The following is a 23,488-nucleotide window of genomic DNA, read 5'->3' as shown; positions in this document are numbered from 1 at the left end:
ACAGAACCTGGTCCGAGCCACACAAGTCACCCCATCTTGGATTCCCCTAGGTCTCTAGTTTTCAGAAATGCACAGGTTTGGTAAGTTTCCCTAGGTGGCGGCTGAGTTACAGGCCAAAATCTACAGGTAGGCACTTTGCAAAAAACACCTCTGTTTTCCTTCAAAAATTTGGCTGTGTCCACGTTGCGCTTTGGGGCGTTTCCTGTCGCGGGCGCTAGGCCTACCCACACAAGTGAGGTATCATTTTTATCGGGAGACGTGGGGGAACGCTGGGTGGAAGGAAATTTGTGGCTCCTCTCAGATTCCAGAACTTTCTGCCACAGAAATGTGAGGAACATGTGTTTTTTTAGCCAAATGTTGAGGTTTGCAAAGGATTCTGGGTAACAGAACCTGGTCCGAGCCATACAAGTCACCCCATCTTGGATTCCCCTAGGTCTCTAATTTTCAGAAATGCACAGGTTTGGTAAGTTTCCCGAGGTGGCGGCTGAGCTACAGGCCAAAATCTACAGGTAGGCACTTTGCAAAAAACACCTCTGTTTTCCTTCAAAAATTTGGATGTGTCCACGTTGCGCTTTGGGGCGTTCCCTGTCGCGGGCGCTAGGCCTACCCACACAAGTGAGGTATCATTTATATTTTTTCGGGAGACGTGGGGGAACGCTGGGTGGAAGGAAATTTGTGGCTCCTCTCAGATTCCAGAGCTTTCTGCCACAGAAATGTGAGGAACATGTGTTTGTTTAGCCAAATTTTGAGGTTTGCAAAGGATTCTGGGTAACAGAACCTGGTCCGAGCCACACAAGTCACCACATCTTGGATTCCCCTAGGTCTCTAGTTTTCAGAAATGCACAGGTTTGGTAGGTTTCCCTAGGTGGCGGCTGAGCTACAGGCCAAAATCTACAGGTAGGCACTTTGCAAAAAACACCTCTTTTTTCCTTCAAAAATCTGGCTGTGTCCACGTTGCGCTTTGGGGCGTTTCCTGTCGCGGGCGCTGGGCCTACCCACACAAGTGAGGTATCATTTTTATCGGGAGACGTGGGGGAACGCTGGGTGGAAGGAAATTTGTGGCTCCTCTCAGATTCCAGAACTTTCTGCCACAGAAATGTGAGGAACATGTGTTTTTTTAGCCAAATTTTGAGGTTTGCAAAGGATTCTGGGTAACAGAACCTGGTCCGAGCCACACAAGTCACCCCATCTTGGATTCCCCTAGGTCTCTAGTTTTCAGAAATGCACAGGTTTGGTAGGTTTCCCTAGGTGGCGGCTGAGCTACAGGCCAAAATCTACAGGTAGGCACTTTGCAAAAAACACATCTGTTTTCCTTCAAAAATTTGGCTGTGTCCACGTTGCGCTTTGGGGCGTTTCCTGTCGCGGGCGCTAGGCCTACCCACACAAGTGAGGTATCATTTTTATCAGGAGACGTGGGGGAACGCTGGGTGGAAGGACATTTGTGGCTCCTCTCAGATTCCAGAACTTTCTGCCACAGAAATGTGAGGAACATGTGTTTTTTTAGCCAAATTTTGAGGTTTGCAAAGGATTCTGGGTAACAGAACCTGGTCCGAGCCACACAAGTCACCCCATCTTGGATTCCCCGAGGTCTCTAGTTTTCAGAAATGCACAGGTTTGGTAAGTTTCCCTAGGTGGCGGCTGAGCTACAGGCCAAAATCTACAGGTAGGCACTTTGCAAAAAACACCTCTGTTTTCCTTCAAAAATTTGGCTGTGTCCACGTTGCGCTTTGGGGCGTTTCCTGTCGCGGGCGCTAGGCCTACCCACACAAGTGAGGTATCATTTTTATAGGGAGAAATGGGGGAACTCTGGGTGGAAGGAAATTTGTGGCTCCTCTCAGATTCCAGATTTTTCTGCCACAGAAATGTGAGGAACATGTGTTTTTTTAGCCAAATTTTGAGGTTTGCAAAGGATTCTGGATAACAGAACCTGGTCCGAGCCACACAAGTCACCCCATCTTGGATTCCCCTAGGTCTCTAGCTTTCAGAAATGCACAGGTTTGGTAGGTTTCCCTAGGTGGCGGCTGAGCTACAGGCCAAAATCTACAGGTAGGCACTTTGCAAAAAACACATCTGTTTTCCTTCAAAAATTTGGCTGTGTCCACGTTGCGCTTTGGGGCGTTTCCTGTCGCGGGCGCTAGGCCTACCCACACAAGTGAAGTATCATTTTTATCGGGAGACGTGGGGGAACGCTGGGTGGAAGGACATTTGTGGCTCCTCTCAGATTCCAGAACTTTCTGCCACAGAAATGTGAGGAACATGTGATTTTTTAGCCAAATTTTGAGGTTTGCAAAGGATTCTGGGTAACAGAACCTGGTCCGAGCCACACAAGTCACCTCATCTTGGATTCCCCGAGGTCTCTAGTTTTCAGAAATGCACAGGTTTGGTAAGTTTCCCTAGGTGGCGGCTGAGCTACAGGCCAAAATCTACAGGTAGGCACTTTGCAAAAAACACCTCTGTTTTCCTTCAAAAATGTGGCTCTGTCCACGTTGCGCTGTGGGGCGTTTCCTGTCGCGGGCGCTAGGCCTACCCACACAAGTGAGGTATCATTTTTATCGGGAGACGTGGGGGAACGCTGGGTGTAAGGAAATTTGTGGCTCCTCTCAGATTGCAGAACTTTCTGCCACAGAAATGTGAGGAACATGTGTTTTTTTAGCCAAATATTGAGGTTTGCAAAGGATTCTGGGTAACAGAACCTGGTCCGAGCCACACAAGTCACCACATCTTGGATTCCCCTAGGTCTCTAGTTTTCAGAAATGCACAGGTTTGGTAGGTTTCCCTGGCTGGCGGCTGAGCTACAGGCCAAAATCTACAGGTAGGCACTTTGCAAAAAACACCTCTGTTTTCCTTCAAAAATTTGGCTGTGTCCACGTTGCGCTTTGGGGCGTTTCCTGTCGCGGGCGCTAGGCTATCCACACAAGTGAGGTATCATTTTTATCGGGAGACGTGGGGGAACGCTGGGTGAAAGGACATTTGTGGCTCCTCTCAGATTCCAGAACTTTCTGTCACAGAAATGTAAGGAACATGTGTTTTTTTAGCCAAAGTTTGAGGTTTGCTAAGGATTCTGGGTAACAGAACCTGGTCCGAGCCACACAAGTCACCCCATCCTGGATTCCCCTAGGTCTCTAGTTTTCAGAAATGCACAGGTTTGGTAAGTTTCCCTAGGTGGCGGCTGAGTTACAGGCCAAAATCTACAGGTAGGCACTTTGCAAAAAACACCTCTGTTTTCCTTCAAAAATTTGGCTGTGTCCACGTTGCGCTTTGGGGCGTTTCCTGTCGCGGGCGCTAGGCCTACCCACACAAGTGAGGTATCATTTTTATCGGGAGACGTGGGGGAACGCTGGGTGGAAGGAAATTTGTGGCTCCTCTCGGATTCCAGAACTTTCTGCCACAGAAATGTGAGGAACATGTGTTTTTTTAGCCAAATTTTGAGGTTTGCAAAGGATTCTGGGTAACAGAACCTGGTCCGAGCCATACAAGTCACCCCATCTTGGATTCCCCTAGGTCTCTAGTTTTCAGAAATGCACAGGTTTGGTAAGTTTCCCTAGGTGGCGGCTGAGCTACAGGCCAAAATCTACAGGTAGGCACTTTGCAAAAAACACCTCTTTTTTCCTTCAAAAATCTGGCTGTGTCCACGTTGCGCTTTGGGGCGTTTCCTGTCGCGGGCGCTGGGCCTACCCACACAAGTGAGGTATCATTTTTATCGGGAGACGTGGGGGAACGCTGGGTGGAAGGAAATTTGTGGCTCCTCTCAGATTCCAGAACTTTCTGCCACAGAAATGTGAGGAACATGTGTTTTTTTAGCCAAATTTTGAGGTTTGCAAAGGATTCTGGGTAACAGAACCTGGTCCGAGCCACACAAGTCACCCCATCTTGGATTCCCCTACGTCTCTAGTTTTCAGAAATGCACAGGTTTGGTAGGTTTCCCTAGGTGGCGGCTGAGCTACAGGCCAAAATCTACAGGTAGGCACTTTGCAAAAAACACATCTGTTTTCCTTCAAAAATTTGGCTGTGTCCACGTTGCGCTTTGGGGCGTTTCCTGTCGCGGGCGCTAGGCCTACCCACACAAGTGAGGTATCATTTTTATCGGGAGACGTGGGGGAACGCTGGGTGGAAGGAAATTTGTGGCTCCTCTCAGATTCCAGAACTTTCTGCCACAGAAATGTGAGGAACATGTGTTTTTTTAGCCAAATTTTGAGGTTTGCAAAGGATTCTGGGTAACAGAACCTGGTCCGAGCCACACAAGTCACCCCATCTTGGATTCCCCTAGGTCTCTAGTTTTCAGAAATTCACAGGTTTGGTAGGTTTCCCTAGGTGGCGGCTGAGCTACAGGCCAAAATCTACAGGTAGGCACTTTGCAAAAAACACCTCTGTTTTCCTTCAAAAATGTGGCTCTGTCCACGTTGCGCTGTGGGGCGTTTCCTGTCGCGGGCGCTAGGCCTACCCACACAAGTGAGGTATCATTTTTATCGGGAGACGTGGGGGAACGCTGGGTGTAAGGAAATTTGTGGCTCCTCTCAGATTGCAGAACTTTCTGCCACAGAAATGTGAGGAACATGTGTTTTTTTAGCCAAATATTGAGGTTTGCAAAGGATTCTGGGTAACAGAACCTGGTCCGAGCCACACAAGTCACCACATCTTGGATTCCCCTAGGTCTCTAGTTTTCAGAAATGCACAGGTTTGGTAGGTTTCCCTGGCTGGCGGCTGAGCTACAGGCCAAAATCTACAGGTAGGCACTTTGCAAAAAACACCTCTGTTTTCCTTCAAAAATTTGGCTCTGTCCACGTTGCGCTTTGGGGCGTTTCCTGTCGCGGGCGCTAGGCCTATCCACACAAGTGAGGTATCATTTTTATCGGGAGACGTGGGGGAACGCTGGGTGAAAGGACATTTGTGGCTCCTCTCAGATTCCAGAACTTTCTGTCACAGAAATGTAAGGAACATGTGTTTTTTTTAGCCAAAGTTTGAGGTTTGCTAAGGATTCTGGGTAACAGAACCTGGTCCGAGCCACACAAGTCACCCCATCTTGGATTCCCCTAGGTCTCTAGTTTTCAGAAATGCACAGGTTTGGTAAGTTTCCCTAGGTGGCGGCTGAGTTACAGGCCAAAATCTACAGGTAGGCACTTTGCAAAAAACACCTCTGTTTTCCTTCAAAAATTTGGCTGTGTCCACGTTGCGCTTTGGGGCGTTTCCTGTCGCGGGCGCTAGGCCTACCCACACAAGTGAGGTATCATTTTTATCGGGAGACGTGGGGGAACGCTGGGTGGAAGGAAATTTGTGGCTCCTCTCAGATTCCAGAACTTTCTGCCACAGAAATGTGAGGAACATGTGTTTTTTTAGCCAAATTTTGAGGTTTGCAAAGCATTCTGGGTAACAGAACCTGGTCCGAGCCATACAAGTCACCCCATCTTGGATTCCCCTAGGTCTCTAGTTTTCAGAAATGCACAGGTTTGGTAAGTTTCCCTAGGTGGCGGCTGAGCTACAGGCCAAAATCTACAGGTAGGCACTTTGCAAAAAACACCTCTTTTTTCCTTCAAAAATCTGGCTGTGTCCACGTTGCGCTTTGGGGCGTTTCTGTCGCGGGCGCTGGGCCTACCCACACAAGTGAGGTATCATTTTTATCGGGAGACGTGGGGGAACGCTGGGTGGAAGGAAATTTGTGGCTCCTCTCAGATTCCAGAACTTTCTGCCACAGAAATGTGAGGAACATGTGTTTTTTTAGCCAAATTTTGAGGTTTGCAAAGGATTCTGGGTAACAGAACCTGGTCCGAGCCACACAAGTCACCCCATCTTGGATTCCCCTTGGTCTCTAGTTTTCAGAAATGCACAGGTTTGGTAGGTTTCCCTAGGTGGCGGCTGAGCTACAGGCCAAAATCTACAGGTAGGCACTTTGCAAAAAACACATCTGTTTTACTTCAAAAATTTGGCTGTGTCCACGTTGCGCTTTGGGGCGTTTCCTGTCGCGGGCGCTAGGCCTACCCACACAAGTGAGGTATAATTTTTATCGGGAGACGTGGGGGAACGCTGGTTGGAAGGACATTTGTGGCTCCTCTCAGATTCCAGAACTTTCTGCCACAGAAATGTGAGGAACATGTGTTTTTTTAGCCAAATTTTGAGGTTTGCAAAGGATTCTGGGTAACAGAACCTGGTCCGAGCCACACAAGTCACCCCATCTTGGATTCCCCGAGGTCTCTAGTTTTCAGAAATGCACAGGTTTGGTAAGTTTCCCTAGGTGGCGGCTGAGCTACAGGCCAAAATCTACAGGTAGGCACTTTGCAAAAAACACCTCTGTTTTCCTTCAAAAATTTGGCTGGGTCCACGTTGCGCTTTGGGGCGTTTCCTGTCGCGGGCGCTAGGCCTACCCACACAAGTGAGGTATCATTTTTATCGGGAGACATGGGGGAACGCTGGGTGGAAGGAAATTTGTGGCTCCTCTCAGATTCCAGATTTTTCTGCCACAGAAATGTGAGGAACATGTGTTTTTTTAGCCAAATTTTGAGGTTTGCAAAGGATTCTGGATAACAGAACCTGGTCCGAGCCACACAAGTCACCCCATGTTGGATTCCCCTAGGTCTCTAGTTTTCAGAAATGCACAGGTTTGGTAGGTTTCTCTAGGTGGCGGCTGAGCTACAGGTCAAAATCTAGAGGTAGGCACTTTGCAAAAAACACCTCTGTTTTCCTTAAAAAATGTGGCTGTGTCCACGTTGCGCTTTGGGGCGTTTCCTGTCGCGGGCGCTAGGCCTACCCACACAAGTGAGGTATCATTTTTATCGGGAGACGTGGGGGAACGCTGGGTGGAAGGAAATTTGTGGCTCCTCTCAGATTCCAGAACTTTCTGCCACAGAAATGTGAGGAACATGTGTTTTTTAGCCAAATTTTGAGGTTTGCAAAGGATTCTGGGTAACAGAACCTGGTCCGAGCCACACAAGTCACCCCATCTTGGATTCCCCTAGGTCTCTAGTTTTCAGAAATTCACAGGTTTGGTAGGTTTCCCTAGGTGGCGGCTGAGCTACAGGCCAAAATCTACAGGTAGGCACTTTGCAAAAAACACCTCTGTTTTCCTTCAAAAATGTGGCTCTGTCCACGTTGCGCTGTGGGGCGTTTCCTGTCACGGGCGCTAGGCCTACGCACACAAGTGAGGTATAATTTTTATCGGGAGACGTGGGGGAACGCCGGGTGTAAGGAAATTTGTGGCTCCTCTCAGATTGCAGAACTTTCTGCCACAGAAATGTGAGGAACATGTGTTTTTTTAGCCAAATATTGAGGTTTGCAAAGGATTCTGGGTAACAGAACCTGGTCCGAGCCACACAAGTCACCACATCTTGGATTCCCCTAGGTCTCTAGTTTTCAGAAATGCACAGGTTTGGTAGGTTTCCCTGGGTGGCGGCTGAGCTACAGGCCAAAATCTACAGGTAGGCACTTTGCAAAAAACACCTCTGTTTTCCTTCAAAAATTTGGCTGTGTCCACGTTGCGCTTTGGGGCGTTTCCTGTCGCGGGCGCTAGGCCTATCCACACAAGTGAGGTATCATTTTTATCGGGACAAGTGGGGGAACGCTGGGTGAAAGGACATTTGTGGCTCCTCTCAGATTCCAGAACTTTCTGTCACAGAAATGTAAGGAACATGTGTTTTTTTAGCCAAAGTTTGAGGTTTGCTAAGGATTCTGGGTAACAGAACCTGGTCCGAGCCACACAAGTCACCCCATCTTGGATTCCCCTAGGTCTCTAGTTTTCAGAAATGCACAGGTTTGGTAAGTTTCCCTAGGTGGCGGCTGAGTTACAGGCCAAAATCTACAGGTAGGCACTTTGCAAAAAACACCTCTGTTTTCCTTCAAAAATTTGGCTGTGTCCACGTTGCGCTTTGGGGCGTTTCCTGTCGCGGGCGCTAGGCCTACCCACACAAGTGAGGTATCATTTTTATCGGGAGACGTGGGGGAACGCTGGGTGGAAGGAAATTTGTGGCTCCTCTCAGATTCCAGAACTTTCTGCCACAGAAATGTGAGGAACATGTGTTTTTTTAGCCAAATTTTGAGGTTTGCAAAGGATTCTGGGTAACAGAACCTGGTCCGAGCCACACAAGTCACCCCATCTTGGATTCCCCTAGGTCTCTAGTTTTCAGAAATTCACAGGTTTGGTAGGTTTCCCTAGGTGGCGGCTGAGCTACAGGCCAAAATCTACAGGTAGGCACTTTGCAAAAAACACCTCATTTTTCCTTCAAAAATTTGGCTGTGTCCACGTTGCGCTTTGGGGCGTTTCCTGTCGCGGGCGCTGGGCCTACACACACAAGTGAGGTATCATTTTTATCGGGAGACGTGGGGGAACGCTGGGTGGAAGGAAATTTGTGGCTCCTCTCAGATTCTAGAACTTTCTGCCACAGAAATGTGAGGAGCATGTGTTTTTTTAGCCAAATTTTGAGGTTTGCAAAGGATTCTGGGTAACAGAACCTGGTCCGAGCCATACAAGTCACCCCATCTTGGATTCCCCAGGTCTCTAGTTTTCAGAAATGCACAGGTTTGGTAAGTTTCCCGAGGTGGCGGCTGAGCTACAGGCCAAAATCTACAGGTAGGCACTTTGCAAAAAACACCTCTGTTTTCCTTCAAAAAGGTGGATGTGTCCACGTTGGGCTTTGGGGCGTTTCCTGTCGCGGGCGCTAGGCCTACCCACACAAGTGAGGTATCATTTATATCGGGAGACGTGGGGGAACGCTGGGTGGAAGGAAATTTGTGGCTCCTCTCAGATTCCAGAGCTTTCTGCCACAGAAATGTGAGGAACATGTGTTTGTTTAGCCAAATTTTGAGGTTTGCAAAGGATTCTGGGTAACAGAACCTGGTCCGAGCCACACAAGTCACCACATCTTGGATTCCCCTAGGTCTCTAGTTTTCAGAAATGCACAGGTTTGGTTAGTTTCCCTAGGTGGCGGCTGAGCTACAGGCCAAAATCTACAGGTAGGCACTTTGCAAAAAACACCTCTCTTTTCCTTCAAAAGTGTGGCTGTGTCCACGTTGCGCTTTGGGGCGTTTCCTGTCGCGGGCGCTAGGCCTACCCACACAAGTGAGGTATCATTTTTATCAGGAGACGTGGGGGAACGCTGGGTGAAAGGACATTTGTGGCTCCTCTCAGATTCCAGAACTTTCTGCCACAGAAATGTGAGGAACATGTGTTTTTTTAGCCAAATTTTGAGGTTTGCAAAGGATTCTGGGTAACAGAACCTGGTCAGAGCCACACAAGTCACCCCATCTTGGATTCCCCTAGGTCTCTAGTTTTCAGAAATGCACAGGTTTGGTAGGTTTCCCTAGGTGGCGGCTGAGCTACAGGCCAAAATCTACAGGTAGGCACTTTGCAAAAAACACCTCTGTTTTCCTTCCAAAATTTGGCTGTGTCCACGTTGCGCTCTGGGACGTTTCCTGTCGCGGGCGCTAGGCCTAACCACACAAGTGAGGTATCATTTTTATCGGGAGACGTGGGGGAACGTTGGGTGGAAGGAAATTTGTGGCTCCTCTCAGATTCCAGAACTTTCTGCCACAGAAATGTGAGGAACATGTGTGTTTTTAGTCAAATTTTGAGGTTTGCAAAGGATTCTGGGTAACAGAACCTGGTCCGAGCCACACAAGACACCCCATCTTGGATTCCCCTAGGTCTCTAGTTTTCAGAAATGCACAGGTTTGGTAAGTTTCCCCAGGTGGCGGCTGAGCTACAGGCCAAAATCTACAGGTAGGCACTTTGCAAAAAACACCTCTTTTTTCCTTCAAAAATTTGGCTGTGTCCACGTTGCGCTTTGGGGCATTTCCTGTCACGGGCGCTGGGCCTACCCACACAAGTGAGGTATCATTTTTATCGGGAGACGTGGGGGAACGCTGGGTGGAAGGAAATTTGTGGCTCCTCTCAGATTCCAGAACATTCTGCCACAGAAATGTGAGGAACATGTGTTTTTTTAGCCAAATTTTGAGGTTTGCAAAGGATTCTGGGTAACAGAACCTAGTCCGAGCCACACAAGTCACCCCATCTTGGATTCCACTAGGTCTCTAGTTTTCAGAAATGCACAGGTTTGGTAAGTTTCCCTAGGTGGCGGCTGAGCTACAGGCCAAAATCTACAGGTAGGCACTTTGCAAAAAACACCTCTGTTTTCCTTCAAAAATTTGGCTGTGTCCACGTTGCGCTTTGGGGCGTTTCCTGTCGCGGGCGCTAGGCCTACCCACACAAGTGAGGTATCATTTTTATCGAGAGACATGGGGGAACACTGGGTGAAAGGACATTTGTGGCTCCTCTCAGATTCCAGAAGTTTCTGCCACAGAAATGTGAGGAACATGTGTTTTTTTAGCCAAATTTTGAGGTTTGCAAAGGATTCTGGGTAACAGAACCTGGTCCGAGCCACACAAGTCACCCCATCTTGGATTCCCCTAGGTCTCTAGTTTTCAGAAATGCACAGGTTTGGTTAGTTTCCCTAGGTGGCGGCTGAGCTACAGGCCAAAATCTACAGGTAGGCACTTTGCAAAAAACACCTCTGTTTTTCTTCAAAAATTTGGCTGTGTCCACGTTGCGCTTTGGGGTGTTTCCTGTCGCGGGCGCTAGGCCTACCCACACAAGTGAGGTATCATTTTTATCGGGAGACGTGGGGGAACGCTGGGTGGAAGGAAATTTGTGGCTCCTCTCAGATTCCAGAACTTTCTGCCACAGAAATGTGAGGAACACATGTTTTTTTAGCCAAATTTTGAGGTTTGCAAAGGATTCTGGGTCACAGACCCTGGTCCGAGCCACACAAGTCACCCCATCTTGGATTCCCCTAGGTCTCTAGTTTTCAGAAATGCACAGGTTTGGTAAGTTTCCCTAGGTGGCGGCTGAGCTACAGGCCAAAATCTACAGGTAGGCACTTTGCAAAAAACACCTCTGTTTTCCTTCAAAAATTTGGCTGTGTCCACGTTGCGCTTTGGGGCGTTTCCTGTCGCGGGCGCTAGGCCTAACCACACAAGTGAGGTATCATTTTTATCGGGAGACGTGGGGGAACGTTGGGTGGAAGGAAATTTGTGGCTCCTCTCAGATTCCAGAACTTTCTGCCACAGAAATGTGAGGAACATGTGTGTTTTTAGTCAAATTTTAAAGGTTTGCAAAGGATTCTGGGTAACAGAACCTGGTCCGAGCCACACAAGTCACCCCATCTTCGATTCCCCTAGGTCTCTAGTTTTCAGAAATGCACAGGTTTGGTAAGTTTCCCTAGGTGGCGGCTGAGCTACAGGCCAAAATCTACAGGTAGGCACTTTGCAAAAAACACCTCATTTTTCCTTCAAAAATTTGGCTGTGTCCACGTTGCGCTTTGGGGCGTTTCCTGTCGCGGGCGCTGGGCCTACACACACAAGTGAGGTATCATTTTTATCGGGAGACGTGGGGGAACGCTGGGTGGAAGGAAATTTGTGGCTCCTCTCAGATTCTAGAACTTTCTGCCACAGAAATGTGAGGAACATGTGTTTTTTTAGCCAAATTTTGAGGTTTGCAAAGGATTCTGGGTAACAGAACCTAGTCCGAGCCACACAAGTCACCCCATCTTGGATTCCACTAGGTCTCTAGTTTTCAGAAATGCACAGGTTTGGTAAGTTTCCCTAGGTGGCGGCTGAGCTACAGGCCAAAATCTACAGGTAGGCACTTTGCAAAAAACACCTCTGTTTTCCTTCAAAAATTTGGCTGTGTCCACGTTGCGCTTTGGGGCGTTTCCTGTCGCGGGCGCTAGGCCTACCCACACAAGTGAGGTATCATTTTTATCGGGAGACGTGGGGGAACGCTGGGTGGAAGAAAATTTGTGGCTCCTCTCAGATTGCAGAACTTTCTGCCACAGAAATGTGAGGAACATGTGTTTTTTTAGCCAAATTTTGAGGTTTGCAAAGGATTCTGGGTAACAGAACCTGGTCCGAGCCACACAAGTCACCCCATCTTGGATTCCCCTAGGTCTCTAGTTTTCAGAAATGCACAGGTTTGGTAGGTTTCCCTAGGTGGCGGCTGAACTACAGGCCAAAATCTACAGGTAGGCACTTTGCAAAAAACACCTCTGTTTTCCTTCAAAAATTTGGCTGTGTCCACGTTGCGCTTTGGGGCGTTTCCTGTCGCGGGCGCTAGGCCTACCCACACAAGTGAGGTATCATTTTTATCGAGAGACATGGGGGAACGCTGAGTGAAAGGACATTTGTGGCTCCTCTCAGATTCCAGAACTTTCTGCCACAGAAATGTGAGGAACATGTGTTTTTTTAGCCAAATTTTGAGGTTTGCAAAGGATTCTGGGTAACAGAACCTGGTCCGAGCCACACAAGTCATCCCATCTTGGATTCCCCTAGGTCTCTAGTTTTCAGAAATGCACAGGTTTGGTAAGTTTCCCTAGGTGGCGGCTGAGCTACAGGCCAAAATCTACAGGTAGGCACTTTGCAAAAAACACCTCTGTTTTCCTTCAAAAATTTGGCTGTGTCCACGTTGCGCTTTGGGGTGTTTCCTGTCGCGGGCGCTAGGCCTACCCACACAAGTGAGGTATCATTTTTATCGGGAGACGTGGGGGAACGCTGGGTGGAAGGAAATTTGTGGCTCCTCTCAGATTCCAGAACTTTCTGCACAGAAATGTGAGGAATATGTGTTTTGTTAGCCAAATTTTGAGGTTTGCAAAGGATTCTGGGTAACAGATCCTGGTCCGAGCCGCACAAATCACCCCATCTTGGATTCCCCTAGGTCTCTAGTTTTCAGAAATGCACAGGTTTGGTAGGTTTCCCTAGGTGGCGGCTGAGCTACAGGACAAAATCTACAGGTAGGCACTTTGCAAAAAACACCTCTGTTTTCCTTAAAAAATTTGGCTGTGTCCACGTTGCGCTTTGGGGCGTTTCCTGTCGCGGGCGCTAGGCCTAACCACACAAGTGAGGTATCATTTTTATCGGGAGACGTGGGGGAACGTTGGGTGGAAGGAAATTTGTGGCTCCTCTCAGATTCCAGAACTTTCTGCCACAGAAATGTGAGGAACATGTGTGTTTTTAGCCAAATTTTGAGGTTTGCAAAGGATTCTGGGTAACAGAACCTGGTCCGAGCCACACAAGTCTCCCCATCTTGGATTCCCCTAGGTCTCTAGTTTTCAGAAATGCACAGGTTTGGTAGGTTTCCCTAGGTGGCGGCTCAGCTACAGGCCAAAATCTACAGGTAGGCACTTTGCAAAAAACACCTCTGTTTTCCTTCAAAAATTTGGCTGTGTCCACGTTGCGCTTTGGGGCGTTTCCTGTCGCGGGCGCTAGGTCTACCCACACAAGTGAGGTATCATTTTTATCGGGAGAATAGGGGGAACGCTGGGTGGAAGGAAATTTGTGGCTCCTCTCAGATTCCAGAACTTTCTGCCACAGAAATGTGAGGAACATGTGTTTTTTTAGCCAAATTGTGAGGTTTGCAAAGGATTCTGGGTAACAGAACCTGGTCCGAGCCACACAAGTCATCCCATCTTGGATTCCCCTAGGTCTCTAGTTTTCAGAAATGCACAGGTGTGGTAGGTTTCCCTAGGTGGCGGCTGAGCTACAGGCCAAAATCTACAGGTAGGCACTTTGCAAAAAACACCTCTGTTTTCCTTCAAAAATTTGGCTGTGTCCACGTTGCGCTTTGGGGCGTTTCCTGTCGCAGGCGCTAGGCCTACCCACACAAGTGAGGTATCATTTTTATCGGGAGACGTGGGGGAACGCTGGCTTGAAGGAAATTTGTGGCTCCTCTCAGATTCCAGAACTTTCTGCCACAGAAATGTGAGGAACATGTGTTTTTGTTTAGCCAAATTTTGAGGTTTGCAAAGGATTCTGGGTAACAGAACCTGGTCCGAGCCACACAAGTCACCCCATCTTGGATTCCCCTAGGTCTCTAGTTTTCAGAAATGCACAGGTTTGGTAGGTTTCCCTAGGTGGCGGCTGAGCTACAGGCCAAAATCTACAGGTAGGCACTTTGCAAAAAACACCTCTGTTTTCCTTCAAAAATTTGGCTGTGTCCACGTTCCGCTTTGGGGCGTTTCCTGTCGTGGGCGCTAGGCCTACCCACACAAGTGAGGTATCATTTTTATCGGGAGAGGTGGGGGAACGCTGGGTGGAAGGAAATTTGTGGCTCCTCTCAGATTCCAGAACTTTCTGCCACAAAAATATGAGGAACATGTGTTTTTTAGCCAAATTTTGAGGTTTGCAAAGGATTCTGGGTAACAGAACCTGGTCCGAGCCACACAAGTCACCCCATCTTGGATTCCCCTAGGTCTCTAGTTTTCAGAAATGCACAGGTTTGGTAGGTTTCCCTAGGTGGCGGCTGAGCTACAGGCCAAAATCTACAGGTAGGCACTTTGCAAAAAACACCTCTGTTTTCCTTCAAAAATTTGGCTGTGTCCACGTTGCGCTTTGGGGCGTTTCCTGTCGCGGGCGCTAGGCCTACCCACACAAGTGAGGTATAATTTTTATCGGGATAGGTGGGGGAACGCTGGGTGGAAGGAAATTTGTGGCTCCTCTCAGATTCCAGAACTTTCTGCCACAAAAATGTGAGGAACATGTGTTTTTTTAGCCAAATTTTGAGGTTTGCAAAGGATTCTGGGTAACAGATCCTGGTCCGAGCCACACAAGTCACCCCATCTTGGATTCCCCTAGGTCTCTAGTTTTCAGAAATGCACAGGTTGGGTAGGTTTCCCTAGGTGGCGGCTGAGCTAGAGGCCAAAATCTACAGGTAGTCACTTTGCTAAAAACAGCTCTGTTTTCTGTGATGTGTCCACGTTGTGTTTTGGGGCATATCCTGTCGCGGCCGCTAGGCCTACCCACACAAGTGAGGTATCATTTTTATCGGGAGACTTGGGGGAACATAGAATAGCAAAACAAGTGTTATTGCCCCTTGTCTTTCTCTACATTTTTCCCTTCCAAATGTAAGACAGTGTGTAAAAAAGACGTCTATTTGAGAAATGCCCTGTAATTCACATGCTAGTATGGGTACCCCGGAATTCAGAGATGTGCAAATAACCACTGCTTCTCAACACCTTATCTTGTGCCCATTTTGGAAATACAAAGGTTTTCTTGATAGCTATTTTTTACTCTTTATATTTCAGCAAATGAATTGCTGTATACCTGGCATAGAATGAAAACCCACTGCAGGGTGCAGGTCATTTATTGGCTCTGGGTACCTAGAGTTCTTGATGAACCTACAAGCCCTATATATCCCCGCAACCAGAAGAGTCCAGCAGACGTAACAGTATATTGCTTTCGTAAATCTGACATTGCAAGAAAAAGTTACAGAGTAAAACTTAGAGAAAAATTGAGGTTTTTTTCACCTCAATTTCAATATTTTTCTTTTTCAGTTGTTATTTTCTGTAGGAAACCCTTGTAGGATCTACACAAATTACCCCTTGCTGAATTCAGAATTTTGTCTACTTTTCAGAAATGTTGCGGTTTCTGGGATCCAGCGTTGGTTTCATGCCCATTTCAGTCACTGACTGGAGGGAGGCTGAAAGCACAAAAACTCGTAAAAATGGGGTATGTCCCAGTAAAATGCCAAAATTGTGTTGAAAAATTGGGTTTTCGGATTCAAGTCTGCCTGTTCCTGAAAACTGGGAAGCTGGTGATTTTATCACCGCAAACCCTTTGTTGATGCCCTTTTCAGGGAGAAAATCACAAGCCTTCTTCTGCAGCCCATTTTCCCCATTTTTTTGAAAAAAATGAAATTTTCACTGTTTTTTGGCTAATATCTTGGCCTCCTTCTGGGGAACCCACAAAGTCTGGGTACCTCTAGAATCCCTAGGATGTTGGAAAAAAAGGACGCAAATTTGGCGTGGGTAGCTTATGTGAACAAAAAGTTATGAGGGCCTAAGCGTGAACTGCTCTAAATAGCCAAAAAAGGCTCGGCACAGGAGGGGGAAAAGGCCTGGCAGCGAAGGGGTTAAAGACATCCATAATTCTTTCACTGTTGAGAAATGCCAGACATGGGCACAAGCCGATCCCAAAAGGATCAATCAAGCAAGGATTACCTTTTCATGACGCTTGTTTGTCGGTGCCCACTACCAAACTTCGCAAGATAGTGTTTCATTGGTTGCATGTTATATCTACGGCAGGTCATCCAGGTACTCCTAAGACTCTTGAATTAATCCAATGCTATTTTTGGTGGTCTACCCTGACAAAAGATGTAAAAGCGATGGTAAAGAACAGCGAAGTCTGTGCTCGCATTAAAACCAGTCATACAAAACCAAAAGGTTTGTTGCATCCACTCCCAACTCCAAGTCGTCTTTGGGAGCACATTTCTATAGACTTTATTACCGGTCTACCAGTGGTTCAACAACATTCAGTAATCCTAGTGGTAGTAGATAGTCTCACGAAACATGGACATTTCATTGCCTGTAAAAAATTGCCCACCTCCAGTGAACTGGCAACTATTTTACTGAATAGAGTGATTCGTTATCATGGACTGCCAAAAATGATCCTTTCGATCGAGGGTCACAATTTGCCTCCAATTTCTGGAAGACATGGTGTAAAACACTTCAAGTGACATCCACACTATCTACTAGCCATTATCCTCAAACAGATGGTCAAACTGAGAGACTAAATCAGACTTTGAAGCAATAACTGGTGCTTACGCTGAAAAAGCACTTCATTCTTGGACATCAATGCTCTGGTTAGCCGAGTTAGCCTACAATAACTCATTCCACACTTCTACTGGTGTCACACCCTTTTTTGGCTTGTTTGGCTATCATCCTGACACTTTGTCCATCACAATCCCTAAAGAAAGTTCTCTTACACCAGCTGTATCAGAAACCATTCAACACCTGCATCAAACCCAGAAATTGATTCAACAGCATTTAGAAAAGGCCAAACAAAAATACAAAAAGCATTATGACAAGAAACTGTGAAGGACCGCAGTATCAACCAGGTGATAAAGTGTGGCTTTCTACAAAACATATAGACTTCAAGAAATGCACATGTTCAACCCCAAGTTCATAGGTCCTTACACTGTCCTTCAGCAAATCAATCCTGTGACCTATAAACTACAATTGCCAAGATCATTACGGATTCATCCAGTGTTCCACACTTCCCTCTTGACAAAGGCAGTCCAGAAGGTCCGCCCTCATCCAGCTCCAGTTCTAGTACAGGGGGAAGTAGAATACGAAGTAAAGAAAGTGTTGGACTCCAAACGGAGAGGGCGTAATCTTTGGTACTTAATCTCATGGAAAGGTTATGGCCCTGAAAGTAACTCATGGGTTTCTGCATCTGATATCCATGACCCAGTAATAGAGAGGCATTTTCATCGTCTCAATCCAGACAAACCAGGCCCTAGAGCGCGTCTGGGAGAGGGGAGTACTGTCAACATCAGGGCAGTGCGCGCTCTACGGGCGACTAGAATGCACAAACCTAGCAATTTCAAGCTAACATAATTTATGCATTGTGCTGATATGCTGTTGTTTAACCTTATGCATTGCAGAGTTTAATTCTGAAAATTGATGTTCAGCGTGCATATAAATACTGTACATATGCAATGTACTGCTGCAGGATTCCAGACTGTGTCAGGGTGTGGTCCCTTTCCGGGGCCTTCTAGAAGCTTTCCCTGCAGCATGCCTGGGTGTGGTTTGTGGGCTGGGCTAAGACTCTATCAAATGGAGCCAGCCCAGCTCCACATGCTCACTATTGAGAGGTCCCGGTGCAGAGCAGCAGCAAGTTCCTGAGCTCCTGTTACCTGGAGGCCTACTTTGATCTTCCAGGCCTTTGCCCTTCATTACTTTGGTGATCCTTGATCAGGGCGGTAAGACGGAGGTCGGGCTGGGCCCCCAATCCCGTTTTCGAAGGCATTCAAGTTCTTGGGCCTAATTTTTCATGTTGAGAGATTTTACCTTGTGCGTGTGAACGTGCTCATGGTTTTTCTGGCATTTACATGTTGATATTCGAATCGGCAAGACGCGTGATTCATTCCTCGTGTTTAACTTTGATATTCATTGTGCGCTACCATTTCTTGGCAGTTACATGGTGGCATTCGAATCGGCAAGACGCGCAATTCATTCCTCATGTTTAACTGTGACATTCATTGTGCGCTACCATTTCTTGGCAGTTAAATGGTGGTATTCGAATCGGCAAGACGCACGATTCATTTCTTCTTTGTAATTCATGTTATTCATTGTACGCTACCATTTCCTGGCATTCATATGGTAGCCTTCGAATCGGCAAGACGCGCGATTCTTTTCATTGTGTTTAATTCATGATATTGAGTGCGTGCCACCATTCCTAGGCATTCACGTGGTGGCCTTCGAATCGGCAAGACGTGCGATTCATTTCTTGTGTCTAATTCATGGTATTCATTGTGTGTTACCATTTCATGACATTTGTGGGCTGACATTCAAATTGGCAGAACGTGCGATTAATTCTTTGTATTGAACCCATGCTATTCATCGTGCGTTACCATTTCATGGCATTTACTTGGGAGTGCTCGAATCGGCAATACACGCAATTCATTTCTTGTGTTTAAAATCACGATGTTCATTGTGCGCTACCACTTCATGGCATTTACTTGGTGGCCTTTGAATCGGCAAGACGCGCAATTCACTTCTCGAGTCTAACTCATGTTATTCATTGTGCACAATCATTTCATGGTATTTACAACCTTTGTTAAAATCTGCAATGTGCGCAATTCATGTTCCTGCAATTCAAGAAAACTAAAGTGCTAGAGGTCTTGATGTTATATTGTATGTGCACATTAGTCCCTCAAGCACGATTCATATGGTGGTTTAGAAAATCATTCAGATTATTTCCTGATTCCTCATGCAAAATACTATGCTTGAATTTGAAAGTTGTATTTAACCTTTCTTGATTCCCTCACAGGTATCCAGTTATTTAATTCCATGCTTAAGTTATCCATGTTTTCAGTATGACAATGCTTAGAGTCATAGCCTAGTACTGGTTAATATGATATAATCTTGATATTGTGTGTTTTAACCTTTTGCTTCCCACAGGTCTCCTTCCCAGCTGTTCCCTACCTAATCCCCTTTTCCCCACTTGGACTCTCTTAGACTCTGTGACATTCTAATCAGAGTATTGGAGCTGTCTTGCGGTGGAAGTGTTGGGAACGTGCACAGACCCCGAGGATCTGGTGACTCTGACAGAATAGTGAGCCCACATATTAATAATCCTCCTGGTTTGTGTATGTTCTCAGCATGGCCACACTGGACGAGCTAGTCAAGGCTATCACTCAGCTCCAAGCAGAGGTGATGTCAGCAAAAGATTTGGCAACTAGCCTAGCTGAGAGAGTGAGTCAGTTACAGGATAAGGTAGAGAAGAAGGAACAAAATCCCACAGGTGTGTCTGGGCCAGGTCCTTCTTCTCAGACTTCTGGAGGTAGTCCTACAAACATTTCCCTCAGCCATTCCTTTAGCTCCACCAGAGTGTTTACTACGCGACCCCTTGAAAGCGCAATCTTTCCTGGTTCAAGTGGAATTACACTTCACCTGCCGACCACATACTTTCCCTGATGCCCAGTCCAAAGTAGCTTTCTTGTTATAATATCTGACTGGAGATGCAGCTACCTGGGCTATTCCTCTTGTGCGTAAAGACAGTCCCCTGCTTTACAACTGGAGAAATTTTGTTCGTGAGTTTGAACAAGTCTTTGATCGTAGAACTGTAACATTGTCAGCAGATCGTGAATTATTAGACTTATGACAAGGGAATCAGGACGTAGTGTCATATTTAGCCAACTTTAATCGGCTGGTAGCCGAGACATCCTGGCCTGAAGAAAAGCAAGCGGCTTTGTTCTACAAGGGACTCAAAGAGGAGCTAAAAGATATTCTAGCTCAAATTGACCCACAGCCTACAGACTGTCAAGAATTGATAAACCTTGTTTTGAGGCTGGATCATCGTTTAACAGAACGAAAGGGAACACGCAAAAAGGCTGAAAAATATTCTTGGCGTGTTCACGATAATAGAGACTCAAGAACTCCGAAAGAAAGAATGCCGGAACCTATGGAAATTGGAACAATCAGGAGACCCTTGACCAAAGACGAAAAGGACCTACGTAGAAAGAATGGACAATGTCTCTATTGTGGGCGCAAAGGTCATTTTGCCAAAGAATGTCCAATCAAACCAAAGAACAAACGAGGTCCGGTCCAAAAGGTTGCAGCCAATGCACAAGTCGAGTCGGAAAACTAAAACACCCAAGATGTAAAGAAGGGTTTCTCTTGGGTGTCACCATGGACCCTTCACAATCTAGACATCTCAAACTGGGTATAAAGGTTCAGAAAAAGAAAAAGACCTATTTCAAGAAGGCTCTAGTCGATTCTGGGGCTACCGGGAACTTTGTTGACGCCCAATTGGTTCGTGCATTGGGGATCCCATGTATTGAGAAAAAGACCCCAGAAATCATCCAGGCAGTAGATGGAAAACTCTTGACTGGAGGTCAGGTAACTCTTCAGACTGTCCCCTTGTCGGTGATCAGTGAAGAAAAGAACCAAAGAAAGAAACATAAAGAGAAACTCACCCTTGACGTGATCTATGCTCTCCAGTATGGAATTATCCTTGGCTTACCCTGGTTAACTCATCACAATCCAGAGTTTAATTGGGCTGAACAAAAGGTCGTGTTCTCATCAGCGCTATGTAAACAACAATGCCTCCAAAAGTCTCAAGGTTCAAAAGTTTGCAACTCTTACATAGCCACTGCCGCCGAGAAAGAAGTTAAATTGCCCAAACAGTACTCATCTTATGAAAATGTATTCGATGAGAAAGAAGCAGAAAACTTGCCTCCTCATAGACCTTATGACTGTCAAATTCATCTAATCCCAGGCGTGATACTCCCCAACTGTTGTGTATATGCTCTATCAGAACATGAAAATCAACATTTACGAAAGTATCTAGATCAATTCTTGGAGAATGGTTTCATCCGCTCTTCTAAGTCTCCTGCAGCCTCTCCTTTGTTTTTTGTTTCAAAAGCGAATGGAGATCTTCAAACTTGTATCGACTATAGGGGTTTGAACAAAGTCACCATCAAGAATAAATATCCCTTGCCTCTAATCCCGGTTTTGCTGGAACAAGTAAAGAAAGCAAAAATCTACACGAAGCTTGATCTACGAGGTGCTTATCATTTGGTCAGAATGAGAGAGGGCGATGAATGGAAGACAGCGTTCAAGACAAGATATGGCCTTTTTGAATACACCGTCATGCCTTTTGGCGTGTGTAATGCTCCAGTCGCATTTCAATTTTTCTTGAATGACGTTATTAGAGAGTATCTAGACATATTTGCCATAGTTTACATCAATGACATTTTGATCTACTCTGACAATGAAAATGAACATGTACAACATGTCAAGACAATTCTTGCAGACCTTCGAAAGCACCATTTATATTGCAAACTAACCAAGTGTGAGTTTCGTGTTACCACAGTAGAGTTTTTGGGGGTTACCTTACCCCTCAAGGTATGGTGATGGCAGAAAAGAAAGTAAAAGCCGTATCGGATTGGCCAACTCCAAAGACTGTTCGTGATGTACGATGTTACACAAAAAAAGGGAGCACACTGCTTCACACTCCAGCATAAAATAGCCCCAATGCATCATGGTAAATGCAGTCATTTGATTTAAAGATAGAGAAAAATTTCAAAAAGTCTTTCACCTTATGTAGGTGCAGCAAGTGCCGTATCTCTGGACACGTGTTTCTGGCTTTCGGCCGTCATCAGCAGAGAGAAAATATATCTGAAGGGGTTGCTTGAAGTGCCGCCGAACGTCTTCATAGGTTTTTGTACCACTCAGTAGGCGAACAGGTGCATCACCAGAGCTCGTCAGCTCGTAGGCTCACGGGAGCCGTCAATTAGACACACAAAAAAAGGGAGCACACTGCCTCACACTCCAGCATAAAATAGCCCCAATGCATCATGGTAAATGCAGTCATTTGATTTAAAGATAGAGAAATTTTTCAAAAAGTCTTTCACCTTAAGTAGGTGCAGCAAGTGCTGTATCTCTGGACACGTGTTTCTGGCTTTCGGCCGTCATCAGCAGAGAGAAAATATATCTGAAGGGGTTGCTTGAAGTGCCGCCGAACATCTTCACAGGTTTTTGTACCACTCAGTAGGCGAACAGGTGCATCACCAGAGCTCGTCAGCTCGTAGGCTCACGGGAGCCGTCAATTAGACACACAAAAAAAGGGAGCACACTGCCTCACACTCCCCAATATCCCTTGCCTCTAATCCCGGTTTTGCTGGAACAAGTAAAGAAAGCAAAAATCTACACGAAGCTTGATCTACGAGGTGCTTATCATTTGGTCAGAATGAGAGAGGGCGATGAACGGAAGACAGCGTTCAAGACAAGATATGGCCTTTTTGAATACACCGTCATGCCTTTTGGCGTGTGTAATGCTCCAGTCGCATTTCAATTTTTCTTGAATGACGTTATTAGAGAGTATCTAGACATATTTGCCATAGTTTACATCGATGACATTTTGATCTCCTCTGACAACGAAAATGAACATGTAGAACATGTCAAGAAAATTCTTGAAGCCCTTCGAAAGCACCATTTATATTGCAAACTAACCAAGTGTGAGTTTCATGTTACCACAGTAGAGTTTTTGGGGGTTATCCTTACACCTCAAGGTATGGTGTTGGCCGAAAAGAAAGTAAAAGCCGAATCGGATTGGCCCACTCCAAAGCCTGTTCGTGATGTACGATGTTTCCTGGGGTTTGCTAATTTTTACCAGAGATTCATAAATCACTTCTCCCAGACAGTGGCCCCAATCACTAAGCTACTAAGAAAGAAAGAAAAATTAGTATGGTCCCCAGAAGCGGATCAAGCCTTCTCAACTTTGAAGGAAGCATTTTCCACTGCCCCAGTCCTGACTCACCCAGATGCAGATCATCCCTTCATAGTGGAAGCTGATGCTTCAGATGTAGCAATAGGTGCAGTCTTGTCGCAACGAAGCAAAGACACTAGCCAACTTCATCCTGTGGCTTATATGTCTCGGAAACTGAATGAAGCCGAACAGAACTATGTCATTGCTGAAAAAGAGCTTCTAGCAATTTGTGACACCTTTAAAGAATGGAGACATCATTTTTTGGGTGCCAAATACACTGTCGCAGTATATACTGACCATCGCAATCTTCAGTTCATGAGTTCCACCAGACTTTTGACTCCTCCGCAATTATGCTGGATGTTGTTTTTTGCCGAATTTGACTTTGTGGTAACTTTCCGACCTAGTAAAGACAATCGCAAAGCTGACACCTTGTCCCGGCAAGAGTCTACCACATTGCCTGCAGTTCAAACCTCCAGAGCTATCTTTGCTCTAGACAAGGTTCTATGCATCATAAAAACTGAAGATTTCGTCGAAGACATCCGTAATTCTTTCACTGTTGAGAAATGGCAGACATGGGCCCAAGCCGATCCCAAAAGGTCAATCAAGCAAGGATTACCTTTTCATGACGCTTGTTTGTCTTGCCCACTACCAAACTTCGCAAGATAGTGTTTCATTGGTTGCATGTTATACCTACGGCAGGTCATCCAGGTACTCCTAAGACTCGTGAATTAATCCAATGCTA

Source organism: Pleurodeles waltl, chromosome 2_2 (genome assembly GCF_031143425.1).
Source record: "Pleurodeles waltl isolate 20211129_DDA chromosome 2_2, aPleWal1.hap1.20221129, whole genome shotgun sequence".
Classification (NCBI taxonomy): Eukaryota; Metazoa; Chordata; class Amphibia; order Caudata; family Salamandridae; genus Pleurodeles; species Pleurodeles waltl.
Note: the sequence above shows the minus strand (reverse complement) of the source record.